This window comes from Ceratotherium simum, chromosome 20 (genome assembly GCF_057802395.1).
Source record: "Ceratotherium simum simum isolate JZ-2026a chromosome 20, ASM5780239v1, whole genome shotgun sequence".
Taxonomy (NCBI): domain Eukaryota; kingdom Metazoa; phylum Chordata; class Mammalia; order Perissodactyla; family Rhinocerotidae; genus Ceratotherium; species Ceratotherium simum.
In genome coordinates this window covers 52,139,669-52,161,272 of record NC_141919.1, presented here as the reverse complement: position 1 = coordinate 52,161,272, position 21,604 = coordinate 52,139,669, and the positions used below count along the sequence as shown (strand labels likewise).

The 21,604-nt window shown below is 37.6% G+C and overlaps 1 protein-coding gene across 6 annotated transcripts in view; it reads right to left on the bottom strand.

Annotated features, from left to right (window-relative positions):
- Nucleotides 1–21,604, bottom strand: part of AUH (AU RNA binding methylglutaconyl-CoA hydratase) — a 164,573-nt gene that overhangs the window by 64,891 nt on the left and 78,078 nt on the right. The gene's annotated exons all lie outside the window — the stretch shown is intronic.

Here is a 21,604-nt window from a genome sequence, read left to right as displayed (position 1 = left end):
GTCTTTTTCACTTTGGTTAAATGGATAAGTATTGTTCCACAATGACCTATGATCCTTTTTGATCAAGTGTTTTAAAACCTTTTAACACTTTTGACAACTTCCAAAAATCAAATTATAAATGAAGTCTTTTTGACCTTACACTAACTTTAGGGTTTTCCAGAAGGCACCTGAAATATCTCAAAAGATTTTTTTCTCTCTCCTTATAAAAAGGAAGATGTTAAACTAATTAGGCTTATTTGGTACGTTGAATTACACAGGGCGCACTGTCAAATAAGAAATAATAATTGTTATATTTGTACGGATATATATCATTAATATAAGTGTTCTGGAAATGGTATGAAACTCCTAGAAATCTGATATGTCCTAGTATAATGTTATCATCATAATTCCAGTTATCATCTTAAAATGTAGTGTCAAAAGAAATAACCAAATTTCCTTGTCAATTCCATAAACATGAATTCTCATCAGATCTTTAACAATGGCATTTTAAAGCTTTTGCCCTTTATAGACAGTTATTGTTTTACCCTGATGCTGTGCAAAACTGTTTCTGCAAAAGTGTGTCATTTTTGAGGAAATTCAAGGAAAAAATTTTGACTTAAGGTTCTCTCAAGCTATGACTTACAGCAATTTAGTAAAGTACCTTTGTAAACAAAGATGAAATACTTATTTTTTCTCCTTATCTGATCCTCCCACAATTCAAAGTTCTAGAGTATGCTTTTCATGGCAATACAGTTTGTTATTTGCATAAGTTCAATAAGAATCTGTTCTCCTTCTAACAGGACACAATTGGAAACATTGGTTATATTACCAAGGCTTTAACTGGAATGTCATATTTGAGAGAGATATGCTTAAACTCAAATATGACCAGACAGCTTTAAGGCTGACTTTATGGAGCCAATAAAGCCCCTTGGAAAAATCAGCCTGGTACCTTGCTTACAAGGTTCCAGTAAAGAGCTTATGTGGTCACTAACTATTCTTGATGCACTTAGGTAAATAATCAGGCCAAGTTTAACGCAAATAAGTTGGTTTTACTGTGATTATCTTCAGTAACAATGGGGATAACTGTAGAGAGAAATATTATCTTTGCTCTGTAGATATTAGATTCTAGTACTGTAAACTGTCTTTGAGGTTTTGTTATATATCTGTATACTGGACTAGACCCTGAATTTTTCTGGTTTCCTAAAATATCTGGCTACAATTCTCCAAACTAATGTTTCCATTTTTCTCCCATGCTTCTGATTTGAATTCACTGAGAACAAAGACTGCCTTTGAATCTCCTTGAAAGGGACTATACAAGGTCCTCCTCATTACCCAGATGGCACCCAAACTTCAGGGACTTAAACCTTGGATATAAATCTCACAGCTGAAGAAGGTTCTCCCTGACATCTGGTCCTGTACAAACGCTGAAAACCTTCAAATCAAACTGACTATGCAGAGAAGTAGCTGACATCAATGTAGATTGCTTCCTCCCAAGACACTGGATCAAGACTTCATACTTTAACTAAACATGAAACCCTTTCTTCTCTTTTTTTTCCCTTTACTTTGGCACTGGCCTGGAAAGATAATGCCATCATCCATATGTCCCAGGCCATTGCTAAGGGGGATAACCTCTGGAATTTAGAACAACTTTTTATTTCAGGCTAAGAGAAAACCTAACTGACTCCTTGGCTTGAATGGACAAATCCAATAATCCTAGTGAATGAATCCATTAGCAGTGCCACCTTAGTGGAAGTGGTTTCTGCCCCAACAGAATTTATCTTTGTCAGTGGTGGTTATCATCCTCCTTGGGCTTATTAATGTCTAGACAGCTGGCACATAACTGGGCAGTGCCTCTAACTGTGCCCTCGACTGTTCAAAAACAAACTGAGACAACTCATTGGTCAACTCTCCTGAATTTACACCATCAAGTTAGAAAAGACCTATCAGGATGCATTCGTGATTCAGAATTCACTTCCTTTGGCAGGTCTCTACTTCTTTGGTTAGGAGTGCGTATAAAGGAGGTCATGATCAGGAACCTCTCCTTAACTCTTGAAGATACTGCAGAATCTGCTGCGTAGGCAATAGTGCCCAAGAAAAATCCTTAGATTCTCTGGCCAAAGTGTTCTTGATAATAGGATAGCCCTTGATTATCTTTTAGCTGAACAAGGAAGTGTCTGTAATATGGCCACCACCACCTGCTACACCTGGATCAACACTTCTGGGGAAGTTGAAACTCAGTTACATAAGATCACTGAGCAAGCCACTTGGCTTTAAAAAGTGACTCCTTCAAAGGGGTCTTTCTTGGACCTGTTTGATTCTGACTGGCTTGGGTCTTGAGGACCATGGCTCCGAAGTGCACTCCAGACATTGGGAATTATGCTGCTTATAATAATCATAGTAGTTTCCCTGTCATGCTGTATTCTCTCCAAAGCTTTAAATGCATGGTCAGAGCTGCTAATCACCAAGCAAATGATTTCCCTAAGACTGTGTGGGAGATCAAAATTGACCACCCTGAAATATATCTCTTTACCTTGATTATTTTCTCTGACAGACATGTGACCTCCCCCAAACTGCCTAAAGAATTTAACATAGATGACCTGTTCCAGGAAGGAGTTACTATCATAGGATGGCTGTAATATAATGTAAAATAGATGTTACAATAGGAAAGGCAAGAACGGGCCCCTCTTATCAAAAATTCTGTCTCTTCCATGGGCTGGCCCCGTGGCTTAGCGGTTAGGTGCGTGCACTCCACTGCTGGCGGCCCGGGTTCGGATCCCAGGCGCGCACCGATGCACCACTTCTCCGACCATGCTGAGGCCGCGTCCCACATACAGCAACTAGAAGGATGTGCAGCTATGACATACAACTATCTACTGGGGCTTTGAGGGGGGGAATAAATAAATAAATAAAATCTTTAAAAAAAAAAAAATTCTTTCTCTTCCTCACCACATTCTCTAGGTGGCCCTGCTAGGAGTTGCCAAACATTTACATTTATAAGGGAACTCTCCATTTGTAAAGGTATCTCCCTCTCTTTACTGGGAAGAGGGGGGATGACCTCATCTCTAAAAACTTATCGATGTGAAAGGTGAGGCCTTAAATCTGCATAATAACCTTAGTCTTGTTTACTGTGCTTTTCTGGTAATCTCCCATAACTGACTCCCCCCATCCCCAACATCCTCCTTTATCTTTAACTGAAGATAGTATTTAAGACAAGAATCTCTGCTATTGTGTTGAAAAACTCAGTTTCCCTGGTTTCTCCCACATATACATGTTTTTAAACTTGGTATTATTTTCTCCTGCTAACCTGTCATTTTAATTATTTGGCCAGTGAGAAGAACCTTAAGGGAGAGGGCAGAGGGGGATTCTCCCTATTCCCCGACAACTGGAATGCTGGAAAAGAAATGAACAGAATGACCAACTTAAAAAATGTGAACCTGAAGTCATGGCCTATGAATATCACACAGAGGAACAGTAAAAGCTGCGAGAACTACAGAGCCGTAACTGAGAATGGTTTAATGCCTTAAATTTTGATCACATCTCTCAGTTAAGCTGAGAGTCTGACCAAAGGGGAGGAATTGTTAAAAAAAGAGACAACCCAAAAAAAGAGACAGGCCCAAAATGGAGTCACTTGTGCTAAGCCCCATGTCAGCAAACCAAGACTTAATACCTAACCTAATTGCAGTTTCAGCCTCTCTTAGGAATGTAACCTTTAACCCATCAATCTGGAATTATCTGGTCAACACTAGTGAGGTAATCTACCGGATAGACCCCTGCCTTCCCCTAAAGGAAAGTGACCTTGCCTAACACAATCCACTGTTTGCTAGAAACTTACTTTTCTGGCCCCCTTTCCACCTATAAAAACCCTTTCATTCTGTGCAGCCCTTTGGAGGTCCTTTCTATCTGCTACACAGGATGCTGCCTGATTCATGAATCACTGAATAAAGCCAATTAGATCCTCAAATTTACTCAGCTGAATTTTGTTCTTTAACAGAAAGAATAATGGTTAGCTGTATCAGACTTCTTAGCTGCTGGCAATGGAAATCGACTTTGGCTGATTTACACAGAAAAGGAATTTACTGAAAGGTTTCTGGGCGACTCCAAGAATTACCAGGAATGTTGAAGAACTATGTACAAAAAACAGGCAGGAACCAAGAGTCTCCATGAACCACGATGGCAGCCCCAGACCACACCAGAGAGGTCCACCTCTAGTAAGGACTCTGCGGCTCAGACAAAGCCCCCACCATCCCCAGAAGGAAACCTCCACCATCCCTACTTCTGAAGGTTAAGCTTCAAACTCAAAATCCTGGGCAGAAACCTCACTGACAGCCACTCACCCAAATCTATACAGCTGGGACTCACAGACTTGTAAAGAGGGGTCCAGATGCTGGGAAGGCCAAAAAACAGAAAAAAAGGCTCTTCATAACAGTGGTGTAAAACACATTTCACTTGCAATAAATATCAAAGAAGAAGCTCTCCCTGGAATGCATATCTCTCCTAATGTCTGCGTTACAAACGATTCTACTATACTTAACTAGTATGAAAGTGTTAGTGAAGTGGCTGCTCATTAGCACCGTATGTGAGAATTGTTTAAAATTAATATGCTCAACTTCACAGATTTGAACAATTTAGATTTCTGCAATATCAACTGGCATTAGACATGTTACACTTATTTAAGGTTGCACAAAATAAAGGTACCAAACTTAAGTATTTTAAACCTTCTACGTCTCTATGACTCAACTGAAATTTTTTTTTAAGGCATCAAAAATAACGTGCTTGTGTGTACATTCATGAGGCAAATCAGCAAAAAATAATTATACAGTGACCCAAATAAGAAGGACTAGGAGGGGTCACTGCTCTAGTTACAGAGCAATCATTGACTCATGAAAATTCAGTTGTTAGCATTACAAAGGGTCTGAGCTCTTTGACTAACACTCTCCTTCTTTTTGCAGCTTTAATTCTATGCAGCCACTAAACACAAATAACTCCTCAATTTTAATCTACTTTCTTTTCCCCCTTCTCAGAGTTAAGAAAGGGCTGGCCAGGTATGCTTGAGTTTAAGAAAATCTGTTCTTTTCTTTCTCAGCCTCCTTAGATTCAAATGATGGGCACACAAAGCCCTCTCAAGGTCTGCATTACTCAGAACAGGGAAATAGTTTTCACATGGTCCCTGGAATCTGAAGAATTTGTCCCCAAAGAGCACCGAAACATGCCTAGCTAAAAACAAACTACAACAAGGAAGCAACAGAAGCAGAATACAAATGTGCTAAACACACTATTATCCAGCAGAAACAAATCCAAAGAACGTGTAAACAGAATTTCTGGGTATGCCTCCTAAAAAACCCAGAAAGTACAACATTTAGAGAAAGCCAATTGATTTCATTCAAGGAACATTTACTAAGCATCTATCATTTAACAAACACTGGGCTAGACGCTGCTGACACCAGAGTCAACAAAATGGACCAGTTCCCTCCCTGGTAGCACTCAAGAGTGCTGGGGACACATGCAGAACATAATCACACCAGCAAAGAGATGTCATTTGTTAAATTAATCAAACAAGGAGGCCGTTAGATTGATGTGGCTCTAATGCCCTGTCAGCCTACATAAGCAAACCAAAATCTAAGCATGTAAATGCCTCAAGGTTACAAAATCAAAATACTAAGGACAACTAATCATAAACAGCCAACTAGACTTTAAGCTACAGCCAATCAATAATTTCCTTACTTTGACTCTGCCTTTTCTCCATAAAAGTCCGTCTCTGAGCTCCTGTTGGTGGAACACTCCTAACCACTTCTGGTTTGGCACTGCCCGATTCAAATGGATTTTTGCTCAAATAAACTCTTAAATTTTTAATATGCCTCAGTTTATGTTTTAACAAATTACAGAGCCAGCCCTGATAGCCTAGTGGTTAAAGTTTGGCATCCTCCATTTCAGCAGCCGAGGTTCACTTCCTGGACGCAGAACCACACCACTAGCAGCCATGCTACAGCAGCGGCTCACATAGAAGAACTAGAAACTATGTACTAGAACTACAACTATGTACTCGGGTTTTGGGGAGGGGGAAAAAAAAAGAGGAAGATTGGCAACAGATGTCAGCTCAGAGCAAATCGTTCCCAGCAAGAAAAAAAAAAACAAATTGCAAAGTGGAAGAGACCAGGATGATATAAAATTCTTATTTTAATACCTAATGACGTGATCTTAATATCATTAAATAAAAAATCCAAATCCTTTCAGATTTTAAAATACTTATTTTCTACTGAATTCTCAATAGTAGTGAAACTTACAAATAAAAAATTTTTAAAAATTTTATAATTGCAAAGTCGAGTATATAAAAACCAAGGGAGAATGAAGTAAATATTAGATTAGCAACTCAACATAATTTATGTTTCTGAAAAATAAAGAACTTAATTCATATTAAATAAATCTTTGCAAATTAACAATAATGATAAGATGAAAGTGGACTTTAGATAGCGCAGAGAAGAAAAACATCTAGTAAACAGATAAATACTTGAAACTGAAGCATACAAAATATCCCAAATCTACGAAACTGCCTTACCAACCTTTACCCGCTAATTCTACAGTTTGGAAAAGCTCCTGTTCAATGACGCTAGGCTATACAGCCTATCCTAACAGAATACACTTCCTGAGCAGGTCAAAATGAGGCCATTATCAAGACTTGCCCTCTCAAAGTAATTAAACAGAAGTAGGCACCCTAACCACACAGAATTGAGTGATAATTTATTAGGCAAGGAAGGGGTAGGGGAAGCAAAAGAGAAAAAAGGACACTTATAAATACAAACACGTTAAGCAATGACACCAATGATGACAAACTATGCCACTACACGTGCTGAGTGCTTATTATCTACCAGAACCCTTTGAAAGTGCACATCCATTTACTCCTTTCACCCTCACAAGGCCATTATAAAATACTCATGACTATTATCACACTTTTATGGGTTAGGAGAAGAAAGCACAGAGAGGCAAGGCACTTTCCCAAGGCCACAGAGCGAGGATTCAGCCCACTCCAGGGCTCACACTCAGCAAAGTTAGTGGTTTTACAATAGTTCATATTTTCTCAATCTCTTTCTGAAACAGTGAACTGATACATGACTGATTTCAAAGCAGCTCATTTTAAATATCAGGTATTTAGGACCCAATTAATTTTAGAAGAGTCCTATGGTTATTCCCTCTTTTTCAAGTACTTGCTTCTGCCTGGTGAAAAGACCAGGAAACTTGCCTGATCATATTTAAAGTTAGCCACAGTAAAACGGAATTCAAAAACACATATATTAAATAAGCATTCCCAACCACTTGAGCCAGTGAATCCTACCCTGGCATCAGGTAAAAGCTGGCTTAATAAATCCCTCCTTGACTTTCATAAGATATCAACTACTTCAACAGGTCAAACCTCCAAGCTGAATGGAAACCCCGTAACTTATCATCTTACAGAGTGACTATGACCATTTCCAGATGCTTCCTCTGCCTCTGAAATGCTGGTGTCCAAGTGCAATTATTAACAGGTCAAGGAATAAATTAATTCCAGGGTACTGGAATCATGTTCATGAAATGAAAGTGGCCTTGCTGGCACTGCATCACTACTCTAGACAGTGCACTTGAACATCAAATAAATCTCACATCATGGAGATGTGCCAAAAGCCAGTGACCTAATTTCACTAGGGTGGGAAAGGAATAGCAATCTGTCCTTTGAGACTAGTATCAAAATAGCTTCCTAAGCACAGCTTCATGCTTTTAAAAAGTTTTAAATAATTTTTCTATGCAAAGGCAAAAATAATAGCCAGAGCCAATATCAAATATGAATTTCCTTTATGCACCCCCATAAGTTAATGCTAGCTCTCATAATGTTATTTGTATTTTCAAAATTTAGAAGAAATTAAGGTTCAATAGAATTAAATAAGAAATTGTTTTCAATATCTAATAGACCAAGATTATTTTTGAGAAACTCCAAAGACAACTGGCTGTCTGTCAATGCCATATCCAAAGAAAAATGCAAGAAAGAAAACAAAACTTCTTTTTAAAAACTATCTTTATATTACATATACATAAAAATACAGAGAAATACTGAACCTGTACACAGTACCATAGAAACACAATCTGGCACAATATACACTGGCAAGAATCAGGAATAATTACTTTTAGAAGAGCTCGAGCAAGAAATAAGTCTGTAAGGTACTGGGCCTATGAAACATATTTCCTATGGGGTTTTCTTCCTGAAATAAAGAATGTGAAAAATAGGATGAAATTACCTCTTAGAAGAATTCATTGTATAACATCTACAAACTGTATAATGTGTACAAGACACACACATAACAAAGCAACCCAAAGGTAGAAAATAAAAGGCTGGGTGAGATACATCAGGCAAATAATGCTCAGATGAACAATCAGGTAAGATAGAACTCAAAACATTTAATGGGAAAATAGGGGCGTGTCATACTGATGAAGTGGTATAAACCATAATGAAGATATGTGTGACCTCTCTAGGCATCAAAACACATGGAACTGAAATATATACAAGACAACCTCATAGAAAAACAAGAAATTGACAGAAATACAAAAGCAGTGGATACTTGAACATAACTCTCTGCAATTTGACCGATCAAATACACAAAAACTAAAATAAAAAAGAATATAATTAATAAAATATATAAAACTACGTCTAAACCTTACAAACAAAAAGGATACTTTCTTTCCAAAGGCCTTGGACTATATTTACAAAAACTGGCCAATGCAATTATTACACAAAATGAAACTGCAATCACTTCCTAAAAGTACTGCTACAGAAAACATTATCTGAACATGTTATAATGAAACTAGAAATTATTAATAGAAAATACCAAAAATAACTTAGAAACAAAAGACCAAAAAACAAAAAAACCCAACTCTAAGCAAGTCTTAGGTTAAAATTAAATAAGAATGAAAATGCAAATCTAGAAAATAATAATAAAAGTTGCTATATGAAAATGAATGGCAAACAGCTAAAATTAGCTTAAAAATACAAACCCTGTCACCACTAAGAATGAAGACAAACTAATTAAATATTTGAATTGTTAAGTTAAAAAAGAGCAATGAAAGCACTGAGGCAAAGAAAAGGTAGAATTAATGATCATAAAAGCAGGAAGTCATAAAATAGAAAAGAGAAAAACAGTAAAAGAAAAAAAACATAAATCTAAGAGCTGGTTCTGTGAAAACGCAAATCAGGAGAAAGGGAAGAAAACAAAAACACAAATTAAGGAATTAGTAAGGGGAAACACCCAAATATGACAAGAAGTTAAAAGAATTATAAGAAAACGTGATATACAAGTCTATGTTAACACACGTGAAAATCTAGGTAACTATATTTCCCAAGAAATGTCAATTATTAAAAGGGAATTTTAAAATGTCAAATTATATCAGGACACAAGTAAAATTAATACAAAATATCAAGGAAGAGTTAATTTCAGTATTATTTCAAGTATTCCAGAAACCAGATAAATAATAAGGTTTCCAAATACTTTTTAAGATGCTAATATTTAACTGCTACCAAAATCTCACAAGACAACACGTGAAACAAAACTTTAAACTAATTTCCTCCATAAAAATGGACTTAAAAATACCTTTCCAATATAGGCATATGGAATCCAAAAGTATTAGTAATTATGAAAGAATAATATACCATTACCAGAGCAGTCGATTCCAAGAAAGCCAGAATCTTTCAGTAATAGAAAATATATCTAAATGATTCAGATACCAAAAAATTCAACAATATCAATATATCAAGATATTTCCTATATCTCAAAGTAAAGGCCAAAAGAATGCTTTATGGTGAAACACCAGAAGTTTTTCTACTAGAGATAAATAAGACAAGAAGTACAGATATCTAAAATACACCATTAAATCAAAAACAGCAAGTCACAGAAAAAAATATATAATATGATCATATTTTTAGGGAAAAAAATCTATGTATGTCTGTATTAATACACTGATAGATACATTTTATAATCTGAAATGATAGCCATCAAACCCTTAACAATAATTACTTATTGGGACTAATATTTCCTTATTGTTTGAATTAAAATCAAGTGACATGAGACAACATAAGCAACTGCTTTTAAGAAATTATCAATTACTAAAAAATTAGACTTCAAAATTCCCAAAAACGATCTCTCATTATTACTTGTATTTCTAATTATATATTATTAGTGTTAATAGCAATATTACTTTTGTGTTCGAGTGCTCTAGGAGTTAAATTTTAGAAGAATACCGTCACTTCCTTATTAACTGAGGTTACAACAGCTCTTACAGGAGACTTCTCCAAGGGGACATGGGCTCAACCCGTCCCCACTGGAGGAGGCAGGGTGGAGGGAGCAGGTGATTTTCTAATGGTGAGATATCAGGAAAGAGCAGAAAGTAGAAGACAAGAGGAAGAAAGTGTAGCAAAAGAACAGAACTGGCTGCTGGCAACTGGTTACACACAACAGGATCTTACAATAGGGCCGCCACAAAAGGTTGCCATGACTAGTGATTACAGGGGTCCAAAATTATATTCACAAAGTGCCACTGTACAATAAAAAATAAACAAAAGGGAAAGGTGACACATGAGACTAAAAACACATTCTAGTTTAGCAGTGTAATCCTACATGCAGCAAAAAGCTTATTTAATTAAAGCCAATTTTACATAAAAAGACAAGAAATCTGAATGTTAACAGGACATTTTTCAGGTCTACCACAATCTTGACAGACTGTGCTCACCTCTGAGTAACAAAGAACTGTAAAAACTGGTGAATCTGTTTCAAAGGAAAGGTGGTCCTTTCAAATACACAGGCCAAATGCCTTTTAAAACTGGTACTCTTAAGTTTGATTTCATCTTTGCGGGTAATAGATCCTGGAAGTAGTTTGGTGAGATTTCAGCAAATGGAAAAACAACCAACAGTCTGGATGTATATTAAGAGCACTTTTCTGATTAAACTATCAGTCATTTGACAAAAATAACGCAACTGGGTTCTGGTTTAAGATGTTGACATAGGAGGATCACCTCCTCCCAGGTACACACCAAATCTACAGTTAAACATGGAACAATTCCACTGAAAGAAACCCCCAAACTAGCAGAGCGCCTCGCACACACTGGCCGAATGAGAAAAACTCCACATCAAAACAGACAGGAGAGAGGTTGAGACACAGTCTCATCATAAATCCCACCCCCAGCGCAGCGACGCAAAATCTGGAGGGAACTCCCAACTCCCAGCTTCTCCCTGAGGAACAAAGGGTGTGAACCTCACATCAGAGACTCCACTTTTAAGCCCTGCACCTGAGAAACGAAACCCCAAAACATCTAGCTTTGAAAGTTGACAGGGCTTCTGTCCACGAGACCCACAAGGCTATAGTGAACTGACAAACGGTTCTTAAAGGGCTTGCACAGACTCACGCAGCTGCCCTCCAGGGCCTAGCACACAGGCAGGGACCGAAATGCTCCCAGTCTTTCTGTGAAAGTGGCCTATCTGCTTATCTTAAAGCTTCAGCCTGAGGGGCAGGCATCAAACTCAATATGTACCTAGAGGCCTACTGAAACACTCTCCAAAGACCTCGGAGGCTGGTGGGAGCCATCTTTACGCTCTCCCTCTGTCTCGCTCCAGGCCACCAGTATCTCCTGGGAATGAGCTTATACATACGTTTGACACCCTGATTTTTGCAGCTGCCACCTAGGAGACACCCCTTGATCACCTGGCTCTGGTGGCCAATGGGGCTTATGTTCATGGTCCCACAGGACTATGGCAAACAGAGAAAGAATTCTTAACCGGCTACACCCCATGGCACAATGGAGAGGCAGCAGACTGAAGGGTCCAGTGTTTCTCTGAAAGAGGCCTATTAGTTTATCTTCACAGCTGTGGCCTGAGGGGCAGCTTTTAATTAAACACACATCAAGGGGCAACTACAATCCTCTCCAGATACAGGGAGGCCAGCAAGCACCATCTTCATGCTCTCCACCTGCCCTGCCCCAGGTCGCTGGTGTCTCTGAGCAAAAACCTTGGGCACATGTTTGGCGCCCCAGCTTTTGTGGCTGCAGCCCAGAGGACACATTCCTCAATAGCCTGGCTCTGCTGGCCAGCAAGGCTTGTATTAATGGGTTCAATAGGACAGCAGCAAACAAAGAAACAGTTCTTAACTGGTTATCGCCCCAAGGCTCAGTGCAGAGGGAACTGACAGAAACGCCCATCTCCCAGTCTTCCCCTGAAAGAGGTATACTGGGATACTTTAAAAGCTGCTGCCTGAGGGGCTGGCTTCCAATCAGCTTGAATCCAGATGCTGACTGAGATCCTTGGGGCACTGACAAGTCTTGGCACACCCTCAACTACTGGGAGCCACTGAGAATAAACAGGCTGCTTGGACAATCACAAAAGTTTGAGAAGACAACAAAGAGCTAGAGCAGGATTGAACTATACAGTTGATCTCCAAGACTGGGAGAGGTGACTGTTTTATCTAATGCATAAAAACTAAAACAGAGTCAAGGAAAATGAAGTAAAATAGGAATATATTCCAAACAAAAGAATAAGATAAAACCTCAGAAAAAGACCTTAATGAAACAGAAATAACTGATTTACGTGATAAAGAGTACAAAATAATGGTCAAAAAAATGCTCACTAAGAACAGAAGAATGCATGAATTGAGTAAGAATTTCAACAGAGACAGAAAATATAAGAAGGTACCAAACAGAAGTCACAGAGTTGAAGAATACAATAACTTAAAAATACAATAGAGGGGTTCAACAAAAGACTACATAAAGCAGAAGAAAGGATCAATGAACTCAAACACAGGGCAGTGGAACTCATCCAATCAAAGCAACAAAAAGAAAAAAGAATGAAAAAGAGTAAAGGAAGCTTAAAAAACTTATGAGACAATATCAAGTGGACCAACATTCGTATTATAGGGGTCCCAGAAGGAGAAGCAAGGGAGAAAGGGGTAGAAAATGTATTTGAAGAAATAATGGCTGAAAAACGTCCCTAACCTGGGGGATAAAAAAGACATCAAGATCAGGAAGCCCAGAGAGTTCCAAACAAGATAAACCCAAAGAGACCCATACCGCAACACATTATAACTATAATCAAAGTGTCAAAAGTTAAAGACAACAACTATGACATACAACTATCTACTGGGGCTTTGGGGAGGAAAAAAAAAGGAAAAAAGGAGGAAGAGTGGCAACAGATGTTAGCTCAAGGCTTATCTTCCTCAAAGAAAAAGAAGTGTTCCCCCCCCCCCCAAAAAAGTTAAAGACAAAGATCAACTCTCCAAAGCAGCAAGGTAAAAACAGCTTGTTAGGTACAAGGGAACCCTTCATAAGACTATGAGCAGATTTTTCAGCAGAAACTTTGCAGGCCAGAAGGGAGTAACACAATATATTCAAAATGCTGAAAAAAAGAAACTTGCAACCAAGAACACTGGGCAAAGCTGTCCTTCAGAATTGAAGGAGAGATAAAGAGTTCTCCAGACAAGCAAAAGTTAAGGTGTTCATCACCACTAGACTAGCCTTACAAAAAATGTTAAAGGCATTAAGCTGAAACAAAAGGGCACTAATCAGTAACAAGAAAACTTACCAAAGTATGAATCTCATTGGTAAAGGTAAATTATATAGTAAAATTCAGAATAACGTAATGTAAAGGTGGTGAGTTAATCACTTATAAAGGCAGTAAAAATGTTACAGGACAAAAGTAGTAAAAATATAACTACAATAATTTTTTAATGGATACACAAGATAAAAAGATGTACAATGTGACATCAAACACATAAAACGCGGAGGGGGTAAAAATGAAGAGCTTTAGAACACATTCAAACTTAAGTTGCTATCAACTTAAAACAGAATGTTATAAATATAAGTTGTTTTACATAAGCCTCATGGCTTATATAACCCACAAAGCAAAAACCTACAGTAGATACACAAAAGATAGAGAGAATCTAAGCACAGCACTACAAAAAACCATCAAATCACAAAGAGAGCAAAAGAAGAAACAAAGGAATTACAAAATAGCCAGAAAACAATTATTATTCACAGACCTAAAGGGAGAGAGACACAGAAATACAATAGTATTAGGGCAATTTAATACCCCACTTTCATCAATGGATAGATCATCCAAACAGAAAATCAATTAGAAAACACTGGCCTTAAATGATACGTTAGATCAGATGGACTTAACAGACATATACAAAACATTCCATCCAAAAGCAAGTGAATATACTTTCTTCTCAAGTGCATATGGAACATTCTCCAGGATAAATCATGTTAGACCACAAAACAAGTCAAGAAACTTAAGAAGAATGAATCATATCAAGTATCTTTTCTGACCAAAATGGTATGAAACTAGAAATCAATTATAAGAAGAAAACTGGAAAATTCACAAATACGTGGAGATTAAGCAACATGCTCCTGAACAATGGGTCAAAGAAGAAATCAAAAAGGAAATCTAAAAGTATCTCAAGACAAATGAAAATGGAAGTACAACATACCAAAACTTATGGAATGCAGCAAAATCAGTTACAAGAGGGAAGTTCACAGCAATAAATGTGTACCTCAAGAAACAAGAAAAATGTCAAATAATCAACCTAACTTTATACCTCAAAGAATTACAAAAAGAACGAATGAAACCCAAAGTTAGTAGAAGGAAGGAAATAACAAAGATCAAAATGGAAATAAATAAAACAAAGACTAAAAAGACAATAGAAAAGATCAATGAAACTAAGAGCTGGTTTTTTGAGAAGATAAACAAAATACACAAACTTTTACTGAGATTCACCAAGAAAAAAAAGAGAGAAGACTCAAATACAATCAGAAATGAAAGAGGAGACATTACAACAGCTACTACAAAAATACAAAAGATCATAAGAGATTACTATAAACAATTATACACCAACAAACTGGACAAGCTAGAAGAAACAAATAAATCCTAGACACACACAACCTACCAAGACTGAATTACGAAGAACAGACAATCTGAACACCCTGATTACTAGTAAGGAAATTGAATGAGTAATCAAAAACCTACCAACAAACAAAATTCCAGGACCAGATGGCTTCACTGCTGAATTCTACAAAACATTTAAAGAAGAATTAATATCTATCCTTCTCAAATTCCTCTAAAAGATAGAAGAGGAGGGTACACTTCCAAACTCATTTTATGAGGCCAGCATTACCCTGATAAGAAAACCACACAAGGACACCACAAGAAAAGAAAACTACAGGCCAATATCCCTGATGAACACAGGTGCAAAAATCCCTAACAAAATGTTTGCAAATTGAATACAACAATACATTAAAAGGATCATACATCATGATCACTTGGGATTTATTCCAGGGATGCAAGAATGGGTCAACATCTGCAAATCAAGCAATGCAATACACAACATTAACAAAATGAATGATAAAAATCATATGAACATCTCAACAGATGCAGAAAAAACACAAGACAAAATTTAACATCTATTCATAACAAAAACTCTCAACAAAGCGAGTATGGAGGGAACATACCTTAACATAAGAAAGGCCATATATGACAGGCCCACAGTTAACACCACACTGAAGGTGAAAAGCTGAAAGCTTTTCCTCTATCATCAGGAACAAACAAATGTGTCCACCCTTGCCACTTTTATAAAATATAGTATTGGAAGTCCTAACCAGAGCAATTAGGTAAGAAAAAGAAACAAAATGCATCCAAATAGGAAAGGAAAAAGTAAAACTGTCACTATTTTCACGTGTATGACATGATTTTATATAAAGAAACTCTAAAGATTCCACCAAAAACTGTTAGAACTAATAAACAAATTCAGTAAAGTTTCAGGATATAAAATCAATATACAAAAATCAGTTGCGTTTTTCTACACTAATAGTGAACTATCAGAAAGATAAATTAAGAAAACAATCCCATATACAACTGCATCAAAAAGAATAAAATAGGAATAAATTTAACCAAGGAAGCGAAAGACCTGTACATTGAAAACTATAAGACACTGATGAAAGAAACTGAAGAAGACACAATGAAAAATATTCCATGCTCATGGACTGAAAGAATTAATATCGTTAAAATGTCCATACTACCCAAAGCAATCTACAGAGTCAATGCAATCGCTATCAAAATCTCAATGGCATTTTTCACAGAAATAGTATAAACAAACCTAAAAAATTTGTATGGAAACACAAAAGACCCCAAATAGCCAAAGCAATCCTGAGAAAAAAGAACAAAGCTGGAGGCATCATGCTTCCTGATTTCAAATTATATTACAACACTATAGTAATCAAAACAGTATGATATTGGCATAAAAACAGACACATAAATCAATCGAACAGAACAGAAAGCCCAGAAATAAACTCTTGCATATAGGGTCAATTAATTTATGCCAAAGGAGCCAAGAACATACAATGAGGAAAGGACATTCTTCAATAAATCATGTGGGAAAACTGGATAGCCATATGTAAAAGAATGAAACTGGATCACTACCTTACACCATACATAAAAATCAACTGTAAATGGATTAAAGACTTATATGTAAGACCTAAAAACATAAAACTCCTAGAAGAAGACATAGGCGGTAAGCTCCTTGACATCATTCTTGGTGATGATTTTTTGTGCTCCAACAAAAGCACAAGTAACAAAAGCAAAAAATAAACAAGTGTAATTACATCAAACTAAAAAGCTTCTGCACAGCAAAGGAAATCACCAACAAAATGAAAAGGCAACCTACGGAATAGAAGAAAATATCTGCAAATCATGTGTCTGATAAGGGGTTAATATCCCAAATATATAAAGAACTCACACAACTCAATAGCAAAAAAACAAACAATCTGGTTAAAACATAGGAGAAAAACATTTGTGACTTTGGTTTAGGCAAAGATTTCTTACATACAACACCAAAATCATAACCCATGAAAGAACAAATTGATAAACTGAACTTCATCAAAATTAAAATCCTCTGCTCTTTGAAAGAATTGCTAAGAGAATGAAAAGTCAAGTCAGAGACGGAAAGAAAATATTTGCAAAACATATATCTGAAAAAGGACTTGTATCTATAATACTCAATAATAAGAAAACACAGTAATAAGAACTCAAAACTAAGTAATAAAACAACCCAATTAAGGATGGGTAAAGGCGGGGGCCAGACCCATGGCCAAGTGGTTCAAGTTCCACACGTTCCACTTTGGTAGCCCGGGTTCGGATCCTGGGCACGGACCTACATCACTCACCAGCCACACTATGGCAGCATCCCATATACAAAGTAGAGGAAGGCTGGCACAGATTTTAGCTTAGGGCTAGTCTTCCTGAAGCAAAAAAAAAGAGGAAGATTGACAATAGATGTTGGCACAGGGCAAATCTTCCTCAGCAAAAAAAAAAAAAAAAAAAAAAAATTGAATAGAGGTGACCGGCCCTGTGGCCTAGTGGTTAAGTTCAGCGTGCTCTGCTTCAGTGGCCTGGGTGCGTGGGTTCAGATCCCAGGTGCGGACATACACCACTCATCAGCCATGCTGTGGTGGCAACCCACATACAAAGTGGAGGAAGATTGGCATGGATGTTAGCTCAGAGAGAATCTTCCTCAAGCAAAAAAAAAAGAGAGAGAGAGAGGAGGATTGGCAACAGATATTAGCTCAGGGCGAATCTTCCTCAGAAAAAAAAAGAACAGGGTAAAGGATTTGAACAGATACATCATCAAACAAGAAATACAGAGGGTAAGTAAGTACATGAAAAGATGCTCAATATCATTAGACATTAGGGAAAGGCAAATTACAACCACAATGAGATACCACACACCCATGAGAAGGACTAAAATCACACCAAGCACTGGTGAGCAAACCAAGCATTGGTGAGGATGCAAAAGAAACTGGAATTCTCATTACTGCTGGTGGGAACTCTCACAGACGGCTGGTCCAACCATTTTGGATACCAGTTTGGTAGTTTATTAAAAACATAAACATACACTTATCATATGAAGCCATTCCAGTCTTAGGCATTTACCCAAGATAACTGAAAGCATATGTCCATAGGCAAGGCTTACACACAAACGAGCTTTACTCGTAATACTCCAAAACTGGAAATAAGCCAAGTGCCTATCCACATGTGAACAGATAAACTGTGGTATATCCATACAATGCAATACCCTTCAGCAGTAAAAAGAAATTACAACAAAAACAATAATAAATTTAAGTGTCTGTCCTGCTAATGTGCCAGTAATATTATAAGCACACATACTATCCTCACCAATTTTCACAACGGCCCTGTGGTATGGACATTACTATTATCTTCCTTTTACTAAAGAAGAAACTGAAATATAAAGTGCAGAAATAACTTGCCTAATGAAATAGTTCAGTGAGGGAGGCGGGATTCAAGTCCAGAGAGGCTCAGCCCGGAGCCCCTCCCATGAACCACCACTCTGCCCAGAGGTAGAGAAGGCTGCTTATCAGCCATTCAATCACAAATGCCACAAACGCAGCCGCCTTGTGGATAAGCACATTTAGCGTGTACAAGTGAAAAGAGTGTAATCTTAATTCTACTGCTACAGATGAGCGTTCCTGTCATCATTAGACTGGACATGTACACCGTAAGATAAAATGCTCAGGGCACGCACTGAGGGTAAGTCTGAACAGTTCACACCTTGTTTTGCACATTACAGGCATTACAGATTCAAAAACTAGTCACCAAAATGGGTGATTTGTAAAAAGCAAATTCAGTTTTATTTTTAAAAGATGGGAGAAATGAACTGCCACTCTTCCTAATTTACACAGACAGAATTAATTTACCTTCCTTTATGAACTTTGTACATATTTCATTTAATTGCTCTTAGACATCTGCTTTCTATACTGCTTCAAGTGATTCTTAAAACTAGTTAACTTGAGACATGAAATAAACATGACAGAATATTCAAATGCAAATAAAGCTATCTTGATTACGCCTGGACAACAGGAAAGTAACATGCTGCTCACAAAAAGAATAATCTGGTTTCTTAAAATACCAAGTTACTAGTTATTAAAAAAATAAGAAAAAATAAAACAAAAATGAGAACAATAGACACTAACATCAATCTGAGGTCATAAGGAAATTAAAGTACTTAGAGTCAAAATCGCTGATGAATTTGATTCCCTTATATAATTTGGACATATAAAGCAATAAAGTGAATTTTAATGAAGAAAAACATGCAGTTGAATAAAACAGTCCTCTAATAGTAACTCTCCAATTTACTCTGTGTAACCATTCTTTGAAGTTAATCTCATTTTATCTCCTCGAGGAGTAATAATTCACACATACTGAATGCCTATTTGCCCTGTGGTCTCAAATTCTGGGAATGAGAGAGAGAGTCTCTGGCTTCATGAAGCTTCAAAGATTTGCATAGTTTTACATTTTATATTTAAACTTACGACTTTGAGTTAATTTTTATACAAATTGTGAGATTTTGGTTACTTTATTTTTTGCATATAGATGTCCAACTTTTCCAACACCATACTTCCTCCACTGAACTGCTGTGTACCTTTGTGACATATCACCCGGCCATCGCCTGATACCACCTGGACGTATGACAACATCACATCATCTGTATGCGTCTATTTCTGGACTCTGTTGTGTTCCACTGATCAATGCATCTATCCTTTCACCAATACCACACTGGGTCTGCAGGCAATAAATTCTCTTTGTTTTCCTTAATCTGAGAATGTCTTTATTTCCCCTTCATTCCTAAAGGACATTTTCTCTTGACACAGAATTCCAGGTTGACAACTCTTTCCTTTCAGCACTTTAGAAATGTGGTTCCACTTATTTCTGGATTCCACTGTTCCTGATGAGGAATCTATTCATTCAAATCACTGTTTCCCTATAAATAATGTGTTATTTTCCTTTGACTTTCAATTTTTTTTTTTTTTTTGTCTTCAGTTTTAAGCAATTTATCATGTGTCTGGTCACGGATTTCTTTGGGTTTATCTTGTTTGGGTTTACTCAGCTTCTTAAATCCTTATGTTTATGTCTTTCACCAAATTTGCAAAGTCTTCAGCCATTATTTCTTCAAATATTTTTTTCTCTGAACCATACTCTTTCTCTTTTCCTTCTGGGACTCTTGTGACACAAATGTTAAACATTTCAGTATTGTCTCATAGGTCCCTGAGGTTCAGTCCATTTATTCACAGTCTTTGTTTCTCTGTTATTCAGACTGAATAATTCCTATTGATCCATCTTCAAGTTCACTCACTCACTCTTGTCATCTCTACTCTGCAATTCAGTCCATCCACTGTGTTTTTTATTTTGACTATTGTATTTTTCAGGCCTAAAATTTCTAGTTATGAGTATTTCATATCTTTTATTTCTTTTCTGAAACTTTCTATATTTCCAATTGTTCATATGATGTAAGGCCTAAAATTAAGGTTCAATATCATGTGCTGCCTAACATCTAGGGAAACCAGGTAAACCACAAACAGCTTGATCACAAGCTCCCCTTCCCACTCTGCTCCCATGGATAGTCCCCTAGACAAACAACTCTCCTCACCAAGGAGACCAGGCACAGTTTCTACTCACCCCTGGGGAGTGGGTTCCAGTTCCTTGCCAGACCGTGGAATTATTCAAACAAGCTATTCGCATCCTCCCAAAGAGACCAGGGGGCACCCTATTGTCTTACCACTATAAAGCCTACCTTCCACAGCCTGTTTTTGCACTCTGTCCCCAAGCACAACCTCCATGCAGCCCTGCATGGCATGGGTGTCTTCCCCCACTGGGCTGTGAGTGTAAGTGACTAAGAAACTACTATCCATCACATCTGTCCAGTGTCAGGTGTTATGTGTTTGCCATCCCCAGAAACCTAGGACAGGCATTCCTCCCTCAACAACAAGGTAAAGAGGAGGCAACTGAAACAGTTCACCCTTACTTCTTGGAGCTTTTTGGTAATAACTGCTTTAAATCTTTCTCAGATAATTCTAACACCTGTCATCTTGGTTGGCATTTGGTGATCGTCTTCTCCAAGGCAAGTTGAGATTTTCAGGTTCTTTATACGCCAAGTAATTTTGACCTGGACGTTTTTGTTTTAGCATTCAATCAGCTTGGTTGTATTCAGGCTGCACATTCCAACCAGCTTTCTGTGGACTGTGATTTCAGTGTTGGTTACGTTTTCGAGGCCTCTGGCTGGTCTGGCCATTGGTCCATCTCGTGGTTCAAATTCGTGAAGTGTTTGGTCTGCTGTTTAGCATCAGAGACACACATGCACAGCCTGGGAGCTAGTTCAGGAGTTCACAAGCGACTTTACGGCATCCCCTACTTGAGCTCCTCACTCTTTACCATCTCCCTAGTACTTTTTGGTTTCCTGGGGCTCCCCCTTTGTGGTCCTCTAGCCAGAACACTAGGATTGCATTTAACTTGCTCTGTCTTGCACTTCCAACAACTACGCCTGTGTCCAAGGCCAAATGGCAGGCAGATAGAGAAAGGAGAGGCAGTGGGGACTTGCCCCCACCCTCCTGAAAAAGGTTCTCCTCCCTCAGCATTTTTGGTGTTTTGGGTTCTGGCTACCACTGCTATTGCTATCAGGAACTTCATTTCCCAGTTTCTTGAGCCTGAACTATAGGGATTCTCCTGGAGTCCTCCCTGTCTGTGCCAATGTCCATTTCTGGGTTTTTTTAGAACAGGCCAGT